This window comes from Pinus tabuliformis, chromosome 5_2 (assembly GCF_031772625.1).
Source record: "Pinus tabuliformis cultivar Carrire ecotype Pingquan chromosome 5_2, CPIR1, whole genome shotgun sequence".
Classification (NCBI taxonomy): Eukaryota; Viridiplantae; Streptophyta; class Pinopsida; order Pinales; family Pinaceae; genus Pinus; species Pinus tabuliformis.
Window position 1 is genome coordinate 855,818,016 of NC_142306.1, and position 15,854 is coordinate 855,833,869.

Below are 15,854 nucleotides of genomic sequence, written 5' to 3' on the forward strand. Positions count from 1 at the left end.
AGTGACCACAGTAGGGATGATCACAGCAGGAGTGACCACAGCAGGGTTGATCATAGTAGGAGTGACCACAGCAGGGATGATCAGAGCAGGAGTGACCACAGCAGGAGTGATCACAACAGGAGTGATCAAAGTCTATTTTTAGACTGGCTATCCAAAATAGAAAAGTCAAATATTATTGTCTCATAATAATATTTAGACTATAAACTTTAGCTTATCCTCTTGGAGCACTTCAGTTTGAGCTACAGATGTGGCACATGCGGCTATCAGAAGGAAGTACGCTTTCTTTATGGGTCATTTGAGTTGTTGCATGCATGACTTCAGTTAGAACTCAATCAGTTGAGTTTGGTGGAGTTGATTGTAGAGTTGATGGAGTTGTGTTCAGATTGACTTGGTTAAACTAGTTGTAATTAGTCTAACTGAAAATAGATTAATGATGAGTTGTTAAACTAATTATTAACTCATAATGCAACTATAGAATACATTAGTTAACTCAGTTGCATGTCAGTGCATGTTCAGTTCAGCAGGGACAGGTGTTAGAGGATCAGATTGCTATCAGTTGTGACTATAGTTGTGCATGATGATTTGCACAATCAAAGGGATTGAGTATGCCATTGAATTGGCCAATACCAAGTATTATAGCCTCTACTCACATCTTCCCCAGTGTGAGTGATTCTTTGGAGGTTAAATACGAGTTTGGTAAACCATTCTCATTCATTCTTGAGCAGGTATTGAGCTGTGGAGGCAGGCAAGCAACGGGGGAGATTTGGAGATTAGATCTGAGCTGTATTGTGTGTAGCATGTGGAGATAGTACTGAGTACTTGTGAGGAGTATTGTACTATGTATTGTTACATGATTCAATCACTATAATATACAGATAGTTGGGGTTTTTAGCGAGATGCTCTCCCTGGGAAAATACTGTGTTGATATGTGTGATTGATGCTTCTATGTGCGCATGTTATTGTTTCTGCTTCTGCAAATTTATGATCAACGTAGAGGAGGTTATGTATTATGCATGTTCCGCTTATAAGTGTATAATCAGGATAATCTCTGTGAATATGTGTCATATTATTTAAAATTTCTACGCTTGTAACTTAAATGGTGTGGCGTTTCCAGAGAAGCTATTGGAAGCCGATGTGTCGCCTCTGGATAGTGGTTGAAGGATCTGTGCAAAGTTATCCATCATCACGTTCCTTTGCCGCTTGAGGGCTTCTTCGGGCAAGATTTTGATAGGATATCCTGCCCCCCCATCTTTCTTTTCATCTGCCATGGGAGGCCGTCGGGATTTGCGAGGCTGGTCTTGCAAAGGCTCGACCAGTTCAAGCCCTAACTCCTTATATCCCAACCTTATTGGGGACATGCAAATAAAAACAGAGAAAAAGCAAACCGCTTTGATACCACTGATCCTGATTTAAACAGGAATGCAATAAATTACAGAGATAGCCATAAACATAGAGATGCAGTGGAAATAATACTTCATTTAATTAACGTAAAATACTGAAATATGCTTACAAACAACAATGGAAATAAACCAGCTAGGGCGATGGTAGCTTATCTCTGAGAAGAGATGTGGTGGCTACATGCCTCTGAACTCTGTTACAATGAGGCTTGAAGGCCTATTTATTGTTGAGAAATAATGGAAAACCCTTATCATCCCAAAACCTAACCCTAGAAGATGAAATGCCAAATTGTGGGCCCCGTTTGGGTAAATTGGTACATCAATTTCCCGGGGTCGTAACTTTGGCACCTGATCTCCGTTTGACGCATACAATAGCTTGTTAGAAAGATCTATCTGAGAACTATAACTTTGGGAAAAGAAACATGGTCCATGGACCCATGTTTCTCCTAGGTTTCCCAAAAAACGTCGTTTAGGGCCTCAAAACGGCTCCGGAAGTTCAGGACCCGAAAAACTGCTAAAAATAGTAAATTGTGCTACAATTATGAAAACTAAAAAATTGAAAGAGACATTCATGGGGGTCCAAATGGAATATGTGGGTGGCCACCAACATCCACCTGGATCATTCCTCCCCCCTTAGGAAGCAATTGTCCCCATTGCATTGAGTTCCTCCATCTGCTGAACTTGGTCCCTGGTGAGCTGTCCTACAATCTTAGATGTGTCCAGTAATGGTGGGAAGCATGGTCGAGGGCGGTACACATTGAACACTTGGTGCAGGCGAAGGAATGGAGGAATGTTGTGCTCCAAAGCATTATTTCTCACAGCCTTAGTAATGGTTTAAGGACCATGTCGGCATGGTCAGAGCTTCTGATGGGCTCTTGTAAGGCGTTATTTCTGCAGATGCAACCAGACTTTGTTGCCCACCTGAAGCTGGTGTGGTACCCCTGTGGGTGAGGAGAAGTTGTTCCTGTGTTATGTCATGACCGTATTCCTTTGCTGCTGCTACTACGTGGAGGAACCCTTTGTGGGGGTCATGGATGTGGTGACGATCTTCCCCTTACTTTGGGAGCGAATCAAATAGAAAATGAATTTCCTAGTCTGGGAGATGAGCTTGTTGGCTTTCTTAGTAGCGATCAAAGAGGTTGCGATAGGTGGGGCTACCTCCGCTATCCTATATAATGAATTATCCAAAGAAATAATGATATCATGAGGCCTTGACTCATACACAGCTTGTCGCCTCCACAAGTATGGTTGGCCTAATAATACATCACAAACATCCAAAGGTGTAACATCACACAATACATCATCTCTGAAGGGCTTGATGCTATAGGGAAGGCAGCACTGCTGGAAAACATTGAGATCTCTTCCTTGGTGAAGCCACCCAATACTGTACGGTCGTGGGTGTGGTGTAGTCGATAGGCCCAACAGCTTCACGACCTCTGCTGAAATGAGGTTCTTTTGGCTGCCACTGTCGACAATGAATTGCAGCAGTGAATCCTTCACCCACATCTGTGAGTGGAAAAGACATTCCCCCTCCTCTGGATCTTCGGTCTCATTCTTCTGGATCTTGGCAATGGAAATAGTGACGTTGGGCTCTGCATCAATGATCTGCTTCCCTTTTCCATTCCCCTTGTCAGGTTCTGACTCAGGGTCGGAACATGCATATGAATTTGAAGCCTTCAACTCGGCCACCAGTGACTGCTTGGTCTGACACTCACTTGTGTTATGAGTGGGACTCTTATGGAACTCACACCACTTTCCTATGTCCTTCTTCAACTTCATGGTGTTGTTCTTTTCTTGCAGCTTCGACGAGTTGTCTTGGGTCACCTCGCCTTGGCTTTTTCCTTTGGTCTTTGGATTTGCAGATCTAAAGTCTCACTTCTTCTGTTTGAAATTTTGCTCGATTTTGACAGCCTATCGGTACACCGTACCAAGTGAGGAGATGTTCAGGAACTCCATCTCTTCCTAGATGTATTTGTGTAGGCAGTCGCGGTATTTGAGTACCAAATGCATCTCAGAGTCCTTGATACCCAACTATGTGCGAAGGGTATGAAAAATGTTTGTGAACTCCGACACATCTTGGTCCCTTCCCTACCGCAGTGTGGTCCATTTGATGTATTTGTCCTCATAGCTTTTGACAACGTAGTATTGTTCCTTGAAGAAATCTCGGAATGAATCCCAAGTGGGTGCCGCTGAAAATAGTGAGCCCATACTTTCATTCTTCTGCTCGCAATAGGTTTCCCACAAGTCCTTGATGTGGGGGGTTGCTTTGAGAAGAGTGAAAACAATCTTTTCCCAACTCGAAAATTCATGAACAGAAAAATACCCATCTAATAGATTTAACCATTTATCTATGGCATCTGCATCTATTTGACCCTCGAAGATGGGGATTTCAAAATTAACTTGTACCTTAAACGGTGTGACATTTCCAGAGTAGCTGTTGGAAGCCGATGCGTCGCCTCTGGGTAGCTGCTAAAGGATTAGCGCAAAGCTATCCATCATTGCATTCTTTTGCTGCTCGAGGGCTTCTTTGAGCAAGATTTTGATAGGATCCCTTGCCCCCTTGTCTTTCTTTTCATCAGCTATGGGAGGCCATCGGGATTTGCGAGGTTGGTCTTGCAAAGGTTCGACTAGTTCAAGCCCTAGAAAAATAGAGAAAAAGCTGACCGCTCTGCACTGATCCAGATTTAAACAGGAACACAATAAATTACAGAGATAGCCATAAACATATAGATGCAGTGGAAATAATACTTCATTTCATTAATGTAAAATACTGAAATATGCTTACAAACAACAATGGAAATAAACCAGCTAGGACGATGGTAGCTTATCTCTGAGAAGAGATGTGGTAGCTACATGCCTCTAAACTCTGTTACAATGAGGCTTGAAGGCCTATTTATTGTTGAGAAATAATGAAAAACCCTTAACATCCCAAAATCCAACCCTAGAAGATGAAACGCCAAATTGTGGGGCCCGTTTGGGTAAATTGGTACATCAATTTCCCGGGGTCGTAACTTTGGCACCCGACCTTCGTTTGACACATACAATAGCTCATTAGAAAGATCTATCCGAGAACTATAACTTTGGGAAGAGCAACAATATTCCCTGCACCCAAGTTGCTCCTAAATTTCCCAAAAAACGTCATTTAGGGCCTCAAAATGGCTCCGGAAGTTCAGGACCCGAAAAACTGCTAAAAATAGTAAATTGTGCTACAATTATGGAAACAAAAAAACTGAAAGAGACAATCATGGGGGTCCAAATGGGATAGGTGGGTGGCCACCAACATCCACCTGGATCAACAGAGTTGCGAATATGACCATCAAGAATGGGCATATGTCCAAGTAGTTAGTCCTATACCCTCCTGCTCAGCCATCTCTAAAACATGATTTACCTTTATGGCTGGAATAGGAGGAAGAAGATGAAGTTTATACTTCCCAACTGTATACCTTAGAAACAACCATGGGAGGAGGACAACAAGATGAAGACAATTTGATTGAACACCTACTCCAAAATCCAACTCCCAGTACATTGTCCCTAGAAGAAGTAGTAAAGGAAACCCAGAACAACCATCCAATTGATCTGTACTTTGCTGATTCCAACCCCCTCCATGTCAAAACCATAGAATTCGGCCCTAAGAAAAATTTGAAAATCAATCCATCTCTTTTTGTTCTCCAAGAGGATAAGTTATGCAATATGCTATAGGAACATCTGGATGCCTTCGCTTGGAGTTAAAAAGAAATGAAAGGAGTACGCCCCTCAGTGTGTACTCACCACATTTACATCAAGGAAGGTTGCAAGCCAGTCTGGCAACCCCAAAGGAGGTTGAATCTAGCCCTTAAATATATAGTCAAAGAAGAACTGTAAAAAATTGCCAAATGCAGGATTCATTTATCCTATCTCCAACAGTGAGTGGGCCTCTCCTTTGGTGTTAGTTCCCAAGAAAAATGGTAAGTGGAGTATTTGTGTCGATTACAGAGAGTTAAACAAAGCCATGAAGAAGGACCATTTCCCTCTACCTTTCGTCGACCAAGTTCTAGATGGCCTGGCAGGGGAAAAAAATTCTCTTTCCTAGATGGATTCAATGGGTGCAGCCAAATCCATATTAGCCCAAAAGACCAGGATAAAACCACATTCACTTGTCCTTGGGGAAATTTTACCTATAGGGTCCTTCCTTTTGGCCTATGCAATGCTCCTGCCACTTTTCAAAGAGTAGTCTTGAGTATCTTTGCTGAGTTGGTCCATGATGCGGTAGAAATATATATGGATGACTTCACATCTTATGGGGGTGATTTCAAGGAGGCTTTGTCCAACTTAGGTAAGGTACTACACAAATTCATTGAGATGAACCTATCTATCAGTACTAAGAAATGAGAATTCTTAATGACTGAAGGGACCATACTGGGTCATTCAATATCTCAACAAGGACTGCAGGTGGACCCCAATAAAATAGTTATCATCCAAAGGGTCCCACCTCCTCAAAAGTAGAGAGATGTCAAAAGTTTCCTAGGATTAGCTGGATACTACCGAAGGTTCATAAAGGACTTCAGCAAGTTTGCCTCTCCTTTATTTGGGTTGTTGGCCAAGGACTCTCCATTTATATAGTCAAAAAGTTGTCAAGAGGCCTTGGACATCCTAAAGAAAAAGTTAACCACTGGCCCGATTCTCCGAGGCCCAAATTGGGCCCTTCCTTTTCACATTCATGCTGATGCCTCAAACAAAGCCATAGGAGCAGCCCTAGGATAGATAGATAAAAAATTGCCTTATGTCATTTACTTTATCAGCAAGAATCTATCAAAGGTCGAACTAAACTACACAGTGATCGAAAAGGAGCTTCTGGCTATTGTGCATTCATTGAACAAATTTAGGCATTATATTTCAGGCTATCAAAAATTTGTCCATACTGACCATGCTACAATCAAATATTTAATGAATAAACCCGATGTGAATGCTCGTATTATAAGATGGTTACTTTTATTACAACAGTTTGATCTAACTATTGTTGATAAGCCTGGTAAGGAAAATGTTGTTGCAGACTTTTTTTCCAGATTAACTTTTCCTGCAGGTGAAGAGGGAATGGTTGATGACCAGTTACCAGATGAGCACTTGTTCGCCATTTCAGTTCTCTCTCCATGGTTTTCTGACATAGCAAACTATTTGGTATCTACATAGTTCCCACCAAACTTGTCCTCCAAAGAAAAAAGCAAGATTATAAGGAAGAGCGCCCCCTTCACTTGGATTGGGGGAAATCTCTTCAAACTTGGCCCAGATCAAACCTTGAGAAGGTGTATCAAGGAGGAGGCAGTCTTTGACATCCTTTTGACCTGTCATGATGGGCCTTGTGGAGGTCACTTTGCAACAAAGAGGACATCATTAAAAATGTTACAAGCAGGCTATTATTGGCCCACTCTTCATCAGGATGTGAAAAGATATACTAGTCAGTGTGATCAGTGCCAAAGGATGGGGAAGCCTACTCCAAGGGATGAAATGCCTCTGCAGCCTCAAGTGACTTTAGATCCATTTAACAAGTGGGGCATGGACTTCATTGGACCTATTGACCCTTCTTCCAAGAAAAAATAATACATCATTGTGTGCACTGACTATCTGACTAGGTGGGCTAAAACCAAGGCAATTAAGGTAGCCACAGAGGAGAAGGTGGTTGAGTTCCCAAGGGAGAATGTATTTTACAAATTTGGGTACCCTAAAGAGCTGGTCACTGATCAAGGCAACCAGTTTACCTCCAACACGATTAAAGACTTGCTTAGCCAGCACAAGATCAAGCATAGGACCTCCACTACCTATCACTCACAAGCTAATGGGCAAGTGGAGGTGACCAACAGAGCGCCAGAGAGCATCTTGACCAAAGTGGTTAATAGCAGCAGGAAAGATTGCGCAGATAGACTAGTTGAGGCCACCTAGGCCTATAATACCACCCAAAAGACCACCACTAGATTCACACCCTATGAGCTAGTCTATGGGAAAAATTCCCTGTTGTCCATTGAGTTTGAGTATAACACATTAAGGATGGCAGCCCAACTAGATCTAGATCTCAGCAGTGCACAAAAAGAAAGATTGCTTCAGTTGAATGGTTTAGATGAGTTTAGAATGCAGGCCCTTCTACACACAGAGGTAACCCAACTTCAGAGGAAGATCTGGCATGATAAGAACATCAAGGATAAGCAATTTCAAGAAGGTTATTGGGCCTTGTTATATGATTCCAGATATAAAGACTTTAAGGGCAAGTTAAGGATAATATGGCTAAGACCTTATGTTACAGAAAGATGCCATGATAATGGTTCAGTGCAAATCAGAACCATGGATGAAGAGGCCATTCCTTTACTTGTCAATGGACACCAACTGAAAGTTTACAAAAGAACATTGTCAAAGCAAGAGTTCATTGATGGTATCAATAAAATAGTGATGTTGGTGGAGCAAATTTCAGCTCCTGCCTCATCAAATCACTGAGAAAAACAAAGAAAAAATAAGGACCTAGGTGAAAACCTCCATGAGGCACCTGAGTCCCACTATTGGGTTGAAAACCTCTTAGGGTAGCCCAATGGTGTCAAAAAAAAAAGGAAAATAAAAATATCCCTGGGTGAAAACCTCTCTTGAGGCACCCAGGGCAAACAGCTAGGATGAAAACCTCTCAGAGGCAGCCTAGTTGTTTTCGAAAAAAGAAGAAGAAAAAAATCATGAAAATTTCTATTTACAGGTCAGCAAGGAGGACGATCAGAGAACAAAGGAGGATCAAAGAGGGACCTGTTTCACTCAAGTTTTTATTTTTCCACTCATTGCATTCATCACTCCACCATTTCTTTCATTTTTTTCACTCCTTTGCTTCAGTTTACAAGGGGACTTTGTTTTCTATAGGATCTCCTGTAAACCTATAAGATCCCCTGAAAACCTACAGGATGATCCTGTAGGAATTACAATGGCTCGGGAATCCTATAGGAAGTGACCCTAGGGTGAAAAAATGACCTGTTATGTCAAAGAAATAACACCCCTACATCACCATTTAATTACCATACCAATGTCCACTTTCATCACCCCTGCATTCACCATAAAAAATAAAATAAATAGATAAATAAAATGAAACACAGAGCATAAGGGAGTAGCACCTAAGTATTTCTCATTCCTCCACACTCCTAATATTCCTCTAAATCCATGTCACCATCCTAAAAATCCCATCAAAGTGTATGATCAGAAATTCTGAGGGAGAAGTAGCTACAAGACATCCTATAGGAAATCATGTAGCAGCCTATCCCACATAATACAAATCATGATTGCAGCAAGCTTCCAGCATGATGATCCAAGATCATATGGAGCTCCAAAGCAGCACCACCACCAACATCTTCAACACTAGGTACTTGCACATCAAAGGAATCATCAGAGATCAATAAAAAAAGGAAGGAAAAGTAGCATGCAAGCAACACACAACAAGCACCTCTGGTCTTCAACAACTGTAGCAAGGTAATAGCACCATAGGTAAGTATCTCACTCACTCTCTCATTTTCATAATGTAGTCAAAAGATGTAAAGGTCATGAGTAAGTTGGTTTATAAGTGAAAGGTGGCCAGTTAACTTGGCCACTTTCATTCAGTCGACGAATAAAAAATAGTTGGTCCTCCCACACGTGGCAATAGTCAAGTCAAAAAAGAGAAGAGAAGGACAAAAACAGTTAAGTCTATAGAGGCATGAACTAGGATTTGATTACGAGGAGAGGGGAATGATGAGGTGGTAGTGGGGCCCAACGGTCCAAAAATAGAAAGCGTACCTCCGTTGCCAGCACACCACCTCACATAACTCGTCCATAAGAAGAAATACTCGTTGATCCCCATGCACTCATGCATGCATTTCCTCAGGGCTCACTCTAGAAAAAGTCACTCTCAGACCTAGGCAACCTACAGAAGAGGAAAATTCCATCTGCCCCCTATGCAGGACCTCCTACAAGATTACATAGGAAATCCTATAGGATACAAACAAACAGTCTACAAGATTGGCCGAGAGGAGTTTTAGAAGGGAAAACACAAGGGTTGGCCACAACAAATTCTATGAAAAGGTAGGATCTATAATTACTTCCTTTTTTTCTTCAAATTGAATTGAACAGAAAACCCCCTAATAGTGAGTGAATTTGGAAGTTGTGTAAGAGAATTGTCTCCACAGTTTTCTTCAGTTATTTACTTCCGCATTCAAAAAAATTGTGTCAACCATCTCAGCTCCTCGAAATTCACCAAAAAAAGACGGGGGTTTAATAGAAGGGAGCCAATTAATACTGTGAGAATCCACCAACACCCTCAGGTGTTAGAAACCTTCACAAGGCATAATTGGATGGGGTATTTTGAAAAATTAACAGGGTATGATGATGAAGTTGCCTGAGATTTTTCTCTCTCCCTCATTCCACTTACCAGAATTCATGCCACTGTTGTGGTGAGAGGCCTCTCCATAGAGCTCATGCCTGAACTCATAAGCGGAAGTACCACACTTCCCCTAGGAGTGCCTTGGAGAAAGGAAGACAAGGGAGATAGCCAGATTGCCAAGAAGAATTTTTTTTCAGAAGGAGAGGATCCCATTGAGGACAAAAATGCAGTAAGGAGAGAAAGCCTACCATACCCCTGGAATGAGGTGCACTACCACCTTATCAAATACATATCATGTGAGGGTAGGTATAGTGTGGTTTATTGGTATCACTTTAGGCTTCTTGAGGAATTAAGGTTTGGAGCAGAAACACCTCCTCACAATAGGCTTAGCATACCATACTTCCTTCTGCAATCACTGATAGACACAAGCATAAAGGTGCAGGAGGGAAACCACCAACAGTTAGCCCACCATGGGTTAATTAGGATCATCATAGAATATGCCCTCCCCGGCCTCAGAATTCCTATCCAATTGGAAATTTTCAAAGACATGCAAATAGAGGAGGATATCAAAGCCCTCACATATGGCATTTTTCCTACTGTTAGTGAACAAGATGACAAAGAAGAAAATGAAACAGAGGGAGAAGAAGTTGAGGGGGGTGAAGATAAGATATATGAGGAGGAAGAAGAGGAGAAAGAGATGGAACATGATGAGGGAATAGAGGAAGATGACAAAGAAGAGACTGATAAACAAGATGAGGATCTAGAAGGAGGAGAAGAAAGGAAAAACATAGAGGAAAAGGGAAATGAAAAAGAGGAGGAAGAAGACAAGAAGGAGTCACCTAGGGTGTCTCCAGAACCCACTGAGAGAGAATCAGTAGCTGCCCTCACTGCTCTTAACACCCCTATCAAACAGAAAGGAAAAAGACAGAGGCATACCCCCTTATATTTTAGGACAAGGAAAATCACAAGGATAAGGCAGCGGAAACCCCAAACTCCATCCAAAATTATCATTGTAATTGAGGACTCACCTAAACAGCAGGATACAATGCCTCCTCCTAAGTCTCCTATCACCTATGTGAGAAGACCTATAACTAGATCCACCTCATACAAAGGAAAAGCAATCCTACAAGATACACAACAGGACTTACAAGAAGCATAAGCAGTGCTATAGGAGACTCTACTAAATCTATGGGAGACTCAAAAATTGGATAAGGAGGGAAGCCTACGGCAAGAAACTAAAGAAGAAAACCCAGAGCTAAGGGAACCTAGCCCCCAACCTAACCTTGACTCCTATTATAGATTTATTGAAGGGGGCAGGGTCATTCCACCAAAATTTTCTGTTCCGCTATTCTTTGAGCTTGAGAAGGAGAGAGCCAGAACTCATCGATGGGTGTAGATTGCCAAATCCAAGGGGGTGGAAGACATTGGTCACATGGAGGAGAAGCTCAAAGAGATGGGGCAGAGAACTAGGTAGCTTGAGAGATAGAGAGACCATAATGAGAAATCAGCTAGAGACAGAAAATCCATGGTCGAAAGGAAAACTGCAAGAAAGAGAGAACCGATTGGCATGTATAGCCAGTCTCTATTTGGAAGAAATATAGTGTAGTATGCCAGCTAAATCCTATGCCCTATACCTTAAGGAACAGTGGTTGAAGTTCCAAATCATGACCCTAGCATAGAGAGGCACTATGCCATTTCAGGATTATAGACAGTTCATTAATATTTGTGATCAAAGTACATTGGAAGATAGGGCCAAGATGTCTGAGTTTTATTTGCATAACATGGCATTAACATACATGAATGTATGGGACTGTAATGCCAAGCTAGGAGATTTACAGTTGATGGCTTTGGCATCATGGATGAACCATGAGGAAGCAAGGGTTACAGAAATGAGGAACATATTAGCAAAAGAACAAACAGAGCCTCTTATGATTAGAGCTAAGCAGTCCAATCCAATGGCCCTCATCAGTACACATAATTTAATTGCAAATGATCCTTAGCATGCACCCAGGTATCTTGTTTCCCAAGAGCAAGAAATTACACATTTTGAGGACATGTTCAGGTTGTTAGGGGATGGCAACATACAAGCTTACCTGAGGAGATGGAACACATTGCCATACAGTTTAAAGATATGAGAGTACCACTCTCCTCAAAGAATGAGAGAGGCATTGAACATGACACCCATGTACAAGCAATCTATGCAAAGGCTCAAAGTCAATTGGATTGGCTTGAGACTCAGTCCACAACTGCTCTTAGGAATGCTAGAAGGAAGGAAGGAAGAAGAAGAAAAGAGGCAGTGGGAGGAAGTAGAAAAGAAAGTAGGCTTCTATGAAAAAGAAGAGGAAGCCACAACAGAGGCATGGGATGTTAGGGAGGCCACTAGAGCTATGGAAGACATGGATATTGATTGAGTTGCTCAGAGGATGAGCAACTCTTTCAATAGGGGGGTGATGATGAGCCTCATCATTGGGTAATTATTGGGCCTTAATTCACATCCTACCTTAGTCAAACCAACTTTTATCACAATTTATTACATGTTTTGATTATATTTTGTTTAATGAGATGAGTTAAAGTGAGATATTATGCCTAGTGGACTAATACGCATTGAATGCAGGTTTGGAAGAAAATCAAGGAATTTTGGCAAGACTAAGGTTTGAAACTCGAATGGGATAAGGGAGAGAGATTTTAGGAGGTAAATCCTCCTCAGTTACTCCTCCTCCACTCGAATATTCCTTCATTAATCACACCAGCTCGGAGTGCAAGTAGCCAAGTCATGGAGATTAGAAGCCAACCGAGCAAGTGATAGAAAAAGAGTTAGATCATCTCAAGTTTGGGAGCCAAGCCTACCTAAATTTAAGGAATTCATTGGGTACTTTATTTTTATAAGTAGAGAGGCCTAGAGCCTCATTAGGGTTCGAATTTTTATTGCAAAAACACTAGTTATTTTCGGGCTCCAAACTTGTGGAAGACTTTTGACGTAATTTTATGTTTTGGTAATAAGAATGAGATTTTTCTTGATTCAATACTAATTTAACTCAGATCGTTGAAGCTTTTGGGTTAGGGTCCAACCCTAGAAAAAAAGTCTCCTCTTCTTATATCTTTATGCTTATCTTAGTTTCATAGATTTATGGTTAAACTATTTTTAGAAGCAATTCATCGCAAGTGATGTAGATTTGATTAATAGTTTATTAGTTTGCTTCCATTTGTGCCTTACTTCAGTAGTAGGTTAGAAGGGATAAAGGAGGCTCCAAAAAGTTGTTAGTAGGTGTCTTGGCCTCAGTTCTTCCTTTCAGGATCATGATTTGAGGAAAAGACCCTTATGCAGCCCAAAAAGACAGATTTCCATTTCTTTCATGATATTTAGAGTTTGTTGTACTTAAACTAGCATTTGATCAGTTTTGCAAAGTAGGATTTCATTTCCATCTCTTCTATCTTCATTTTTGTAGTAGATCTCATCCATGATTCCACGTTATTCAACAATTTCTCCATGCATAAGGTAGACAAATAGTTCATTAAACTCTGCTTTTCTAGTTCATGAGAATTCTTCTTGTTTACATAACTTTTTGGAAATTACACATGTTTGATGCAGAGCAGGTGCTTCAGAAGTAGATAGAGATCTCATAGCAAGCAACCACCTTCCAACTTAAACCACCCATATGCATTCCTTGTTTTCATCAAATCCTTCATCAATTCCATCATTTTACATAGAAATTTCCTCAAGCATTTTTAGAAAATCCAACCATCTCCTAAACTTGGTTTTGGGTTCCGAGTGATCCTAGGCATTTTCTCACTCCATTTCACCCATCAACCACCTTCCCTAAGCCTTCCATCACCTCCAACACCCATTGTTTTTCTCACAGTTGTATCCTGTAGAAATACAGGGAATCCTATAGGTTTCTAGTACATCCTGTAGGTTTTCCTGTAGTGGCCTGTTTTGAGGCCGAATTGAGGGAAAACCTCTAGGAAGCCTCCCAAGGTCACCCAAGGGTCTCCCAAACCTTCCAACCATCTCCTGAACCTTCCAGCCATCCACCAGCATCCCTAAACCACCTGCCACATCACCAAAAGAGATTATTTTGCACACTTGATTTTCATGAAAAGCATAAATAGACAAAACAAATGTATTACAGTCCTTTACATGCATAATAGTTGTGTTTGATGTTTTTAACTTCCATGCTTAGGATAGTGGCATTTTGTTCATGTTAATTTAGCATCATTGCAAAGCATAGCTCTTAGCAGTTAATTAGGAAATGGTGTGCCCTAGCATTGAATTTCATTCTTTTCCATTATTGCAGTAGATCATCTCTCTCTTAAGGTAGATTTCTATTTCTTTCATCAAGGAACCAAGCTTCTTATGAATCCATAGAAGTCTGGCTTGCAAACCCTAGTGGTCTCTCACCAGCTGAATAGTGACAAAAGGTAGAACCATCACTTTTACTTGTGTATACAACACTGTCACCTCCAAGTTTGTACGAACCTCAGGTTGATAAAGTAAATCTAGTAGCCCAAGAGTTGCAGTATTCTTGCTGCAATATTGGTGCCCATCTGTCACACTAAGAGGGGGGTGAAATACTGAGGTTAATTTCATAATTTTACAACCTTTCTTAATCATACAACCATAAAGCTATGAACTATAAGAATTATATTATCAGTTACAATAATGCATAATCATATAAATAACATATCAAGAAGCTATCAACAACATAAGAAGTCATCACATCACAAAGAGACACAAGTTTTTAAGTGGAAACCCATATAGGAGAAAACCACCAATCTTATTCTTCTTTATCTTCAATTCATTACATCAATTTGCAAGCTCCGACATATTGGAGGAAACTACCCCTAAGAAACACAAGTTGCCACTTTTGATAGGCTACAACCTCATTGAGGCACCAACCTCAAAAGATGCAAGCACCTCCTCGCTGCATGCTACAACTTGATTTAGGTTCCAACCTCGAGAATGAGTAGGCTCTAACCTTAGTGGAGGCACCCACCTCGTTCTTCAACTTCCTTGTGGACATCTATTTCATCTCATTTTCAAAATGGATCCACTGTCATCATATATCAATGAGTTATAAGGAAGATCATAATCAACAATCTAATGTCATCATCACAACATGTACCATCATCTCAACCGACACAAACTAACACTACCACCATCATTGTCACTACAACCTACAAAAATTGTCACTACCACAATTGTTGTCACTGCAAACACAACTTGTAACCATTATACCGCCATAATTCATATCAATATTATTGGCTGTCAAGCTGCTACCCATACTCTACTTCAACCAATTCATTAATCTAGTCACTCAAACCCTTTCTTGGATATTTTTCCATCATGTATCTAGGAAAAATGAAACGTGCCCATAGACCCTCAAAGCACATATAAGATATTCTGATATAAGAGTCAATGAGCATCATACCCCTCAGGTTGCATTCATCTCTGATCAGTGATTTCCCAACTTCTTCTAGAATCAAATTTGGACCAATATTGACCCCATAAATCCAAAATAACCATATAAAACTTTATATTAACTTAAATGTTCTACATAAAACCCTTTTTTGGGTTCCTTTCAACATTCTATCAAATTCCAACATCAACTACCAAAAATTGTTAAAGAAGTAACAAAATGGTAGTATATATAAAATAAAATAAAATAATTTAACCTATCAATTAAAGGAGATCGAACTCATGACCTCAACTTTACAATCCTCTTCACTTACCAACTCTACTATACATTGTGGCTTGTTAAGTCATCCACCTACCTTCCTTTTACTTTGAGTACTATAGCTCCAATGGAGCCGAGGACATGGACCACCCCCATGGACTATCTTTGTTCCAACTTGAGGTGTCACTAATTGTATTTTGTTAACTCCTACCAATGAGCCATTACCATGGCCATAAAACTTCAACAAATTGTATCATATGTCTAGCTCTATCTAAACGATATCACCATAATAATTGTTCCAAATGTAGCATCAGACTCGGAAACTGCCAAAGGGTTATAAACGGTCACCAATTACACCAAACAATAAGTTACATTGTCAATCTTGAAACCAGATCCGAACATCAAGATGAGACAACCATACTTTTGCTAAGA